At 35.4% G+C, this 4703-nt stretch overlaps 1 pseudogene; it reads right to left on the bottom strand.

The window, feature by feature from the left end:
- Window positions 1-1514, bottom strand: part of LOC142522096 (protein REVEILLE 1-like) — a 5799-nt pseudogene extending 4285 nt beyond the window's left edge.
- Between the last annotated feature and the right edge of the window lie 3189 nt (window positions 1515-4703).

Raw genomic sequence — 4703 nt, 5'->3', positions numbered from 1 at the left:
TGATGCTTCTATTTCTTAGGCCAACTTCCTAAGAACTTTCTACATGTCCTGCAGAGAAACCTTGATATCTCGTAGACTAGGATTTTCTCTCATGATCCTTTGGACCATATTGTGAGAGATTGTTGTCTGGCTGAAAAACCCAGATAAATCTTCATGGTTTCGTGTCGAAACACCTCGTCTTCAGTCAGATTCCGATTCTGTTCCATCAGATTCTCCCTGACTTAAGACTTCTTCTTCTTCATATATACTTTCATCCGAGGCAATATCCTCGAATCTGTATACCTGAATCAGATCTTGATAATAAACTGCTTCTTCAATGTCCGGGGTAGGATCGAAGCGTTTAATACCTCTTTTTTCATTTTTTGGACAGTTGGTCGAGATATGACCTCTTGCTCCACATGTCCAGCAATTGCAATCCTTGAAATTTTCATTGGCTCGAGTATGAGCTCTTCTGAAAGTTTCTTGTGCTTCGAGATGTACTCGATGCTTGGGATGATATCCTACTCCTCGATGGTCCGCTTCTTTGTCAGATTTATAAGATCTGCTTTTTGTCTCGACCATACCGTTCTTGGTTTCCAATGACTTCTTCCACTTCGTGCATAAGGATGACTCCTAAAACTTTTCCTCTTACGCTTCTGTGGTTTACTTCCAATAATTGTTGGAAGATCATTTTCCTTACAACATAAGGGAGTTCTTTTGTTGATACCCCTTAAGCGTTTGTAATTCTTTTGTAATGCTGCCATATGGCACCATTCTGCCAACTTTCCTTTGAGAAAAGAGGCTCTTCTTGCCAGCGTATCTGGATTGCCAGGTACGTATTCCCTTATGAGCATTTCTCTCCAAGGGCTTGGCATTTTTGCGAAGAAAAGCTGCATACATATCTTCTTCGACTCCTGAATTCCATCGATATTTAGTGAATAACATAATGTATTCATCTACTAAGCTATATCGTGTAATTCAAGACTATACAGAGCTTGAATATATTTCTTCCTCTTCTCTGTATCTTGATTGTTAAAATAGTCTACCCCTATAAATTGTGCTTTAAATAGGGTAGCCATTTTTTCGGCTATCTCGCTTAGAGATTCTCCGGCTAGTACCGACTCTTTCATATCTAATGAAGTCATGTCCCAAGCAATCTTCAGTGATCCCATTAGACTCCTCTCTAAAAGTTTAATGAATCCTTCTTTGTTGAGATCAAGTGTTCCTGCTGCGATTCTCATAGCCGATGTCCAGTCATCTATGAGATCTTCTCTGTTTTCGAAATCTAACACATCAAGGTTAAGCATAACCCCATAAGGATGTATCGGATCTAAAACAGTCTTCCCGTAGGGTGTTTGATGCAAGTGAATTTGACTTCTCCTTGTCCTTGTACCCGTCGGGTGTGATCCTCCACCAGTATGGAAATCAGATTGAGATTCTCTCATGTTAACATTCTGAGATCCCACACTTTCCCTTGGTGGTTCCTGAGTTGATGACCAGGTTATAGCAGGTATTTCACCTCCTGCTATATTCATCTTTAGATCTACAACTTTGAGATTTGCAAAAGATTCCGCAAGCTCTTGTAGATCCTCCAGACCAATCCTTTCTAAAGTTGTCATCAGATTAATTTCTTTTATGAGACAGACTTAATTAGATTGATCATTTTTTCTTCTTCAGTCAAAGGTTTTGACACCACTCTGGCTTTTCCTTGTTGGTGTAACAAGGGTTCAGTACCAAATTATGGTGGTAACCAACCTCCTGAAGTTCTTTTACTAGAACTTTTGTTGTTCTAATTTCTGAATTCTTGTTTGAATATCCTTTAATATTCCAAGAATTTCTTCCTGGGTTTTAAGGATTTCTTCAACTCGTTGGGGTACAAAATATAGTATGTTGCCATAATTTTGTACTGTTTTCTGGATTTCTCTAAGATCTAAAATGAGCTTAGAGGAGTCTGGTACAATTTTCAGAAACTTATTTACTTGAATCATAAGTTTACCTGAGAAATTACCTGAGGGTGCAGTAGCTTCCCTTTCTGTTTCTGATATCTAACAATAGTTAATGCCCTTGTTTATATTCCAAAATATTGGAATATTCCTTGTAAATTATTTTTCTCGAACCGAAGTTCGGATTCATAATTTTTTCGAAATTCTCCTTCTCATACAATTAGTTACTAGTAATAATAAAATTTGTGTTTGAAATAAATTAACATTTCGCTCTGATACCATTTTAAAGCGCGGAGGATCAATTAAACTTAAAATATGAATAAGGCTATTTTTGTCCATTTTAAGGTATTATGGAGTTTAAAGAAAGTTTTTGAGGTGTAGGGAGTTTGGGTAAAGTTGAGTTTGGGTTTGGGGATTTATGAGCAATCTACCCTTTTTTTATCCATTTAATTATTAAATTTATTTCAATTATTTTTAAATACAACACAGGAGAGATGCGGGTCATTACAATGAGAGATGCTGGGCATTTTAAATGAGCACGTAGCAACCCATTGTGATGTGTTTTAAGTCGTGAGACCCTTCGACGAATCTGTTTTAAGAAACTGTACTTGCTACAAAGCCTCGGTTTTGTTTTTGTTCTTACATACACAATATCATACTGAGTATACTTATTTTGTTTACTGCCTTGTCTTTACTAATGTATCAAACTACGTACGACAAGAGAGGTTGGTAGTGGTTGACCAAACATGTAACTTTGTAATTTTACACATCCAAATCTAGCACCAGTCAACTTTTTCTTAGCCTCTCATTTTCTTTTCAAGAAAATTTCAAATCAAATTTTCAGGCCAATTCACATAAAGCTACTAAATTCGATTGATGAAGGTCGGACAGTAATTTATCAAACTTTGCAGCTGATGAGATTGAAATCCCACAACCGGATTGTCCAAATAACAACCTTAATTTTCTCTTCATATCATTTTTAATGTGTCTAGGTACATCGACGTTAAACTAAAGATTTGACGATTCTCCTCTGAGTCTGTCGACTTAGTTGCAAAATTCGCGAATTTTGTTTCAGCTTAATAATGAGGGAGTTTATTTTACATTTTTCCCACCCTTACTTTCTCTTATCACCATCATCCTAGTAATCCGAAAACTAATCCTGCCAACTGCAGAAATATTCACTAGTAGGTCTATGGGCCAGAAATACTTATATACGTATCTACTTTTCCGACGAATAATTCTTTTAGCATATCGTATACCCATTATCCCACGTCATTAAGTTTCGTGATCCGTAAAACTATCATTGTCGCGAGATCAATTCCTAGAGATAAGAGACTAGCACGCTCTTCAAACACGAATTAATCTCACGGCACCATTGTCGTCGGTACAAACAATACCATATCCAATGTCATTAATGCTACCCTCGATGCAAATCCTTTCCACGAACACTATATAAACATCTGTGAAAATTTGTTCTTATATATGTAGGTTAAAATAGTATCAAGTAGAGATACTATTGCACCAATGATCAGCAAAAAGAAGTTATATCCATCGCAATAAAAAATTCTTAGGTCGACATACTTGGTCAATTAGAATGTCATCAGCAGTGACATAATGACTTACAAAACAAATTGGACAAAATGAAATATATTATAATTTGGAATATCACATGGGTCAAAGGTTGGTTCATTTCCGGTTTTCTGCATAAAAAACATAAAATCATTACAAATATCATGGAAAACAAGAAAACGATAAACTAATTTATTAAAATTTTATAATCCTATCTATATCGCGTTGTCGCACTCCATCACTAAGAACTACAGTATCATTGAAATTAACATTGTTGTTCTAAACATGATTGACATCGATTTTATCACAATTGACATTGTTGCGAAGGCTCTTAGGAAAAATATCACATCGCCAAACCACAGGAGATGAAACGTCTGCTTATTCGTTTTCTTAAAATGTACTAGAATTTTTTTTTAAACACTCAATTTTCGGCTATGTACCTTTCCCACATGAAAATATTTTTATAAAATATTTTACCCTTTAAAATTAAACATTAACCCAAGCATTTTAAAAACCAAGTGCAATAGTGATAAAATGAAATCGTCGCATATTTTACCAAACCTAAAAAGCAATAATTTGAAAAGAATAGCTTATACTAAACCTCTCAAAAATCTCTCAAATGCATAAATAATCTTAAAAATCTTTAACTTAAAGTCATAAACTTAAATGCGGAAATAGAAGCGCTAGTCCTCGGGTTATGTGCACCGACATTCTTGCAAGTCACTCGTCAAGACCTCCAATATCATTGCTATTTATATCACCTGCATCAACACACCTAGTGAGTCTAAAGACTCAACACGTCCTACCTTTGATAACAAGTAATATGTAATACAGTCAACATATAACAATGAAAAATATTTGTACTTAAAATATCATTTTCATGAAGATGCATAAACATAAATATTTTCGTAAACATTTTCATGATGCATAAAAACAGTTTCATAAAAACGTTTTCATATAAACATACACATATCCCATAAACATATTCATATTCATATTCATGTTCGTGTTCGTGTTTGTTGAATTCAGATCGTGATTGTGACTCGTATTCTTAAACGTATTGGGTGATGGATCCATCTACATGTAACCACAGTACTGGGCGGCGGGGACACCAGCGACACTCTCACCCGTCAACTGGACATTGGCCAACGTATTAACATATTCGTATTCATATCACGTATTCATACTCATATCACGTATTTGTATCCGTAT

This window comes from Primulina tabacum, chromosome 13 (genome assembly GCF_025594145.1).
Source record: "Primulina tabacum isolate GXHZ01 chromosome 13, ASM2559414v2, whole genome shotgun sequence".
NCBI lineage: Eukaryota > Viridiplantae > Streptophyta > Magnoliopsida > Lamiales > Gesneriaceae > Primulina > Primulina tabacum.
This window is presented reverse-complemented; position numbering and strand designations above follow the sequence as displayed.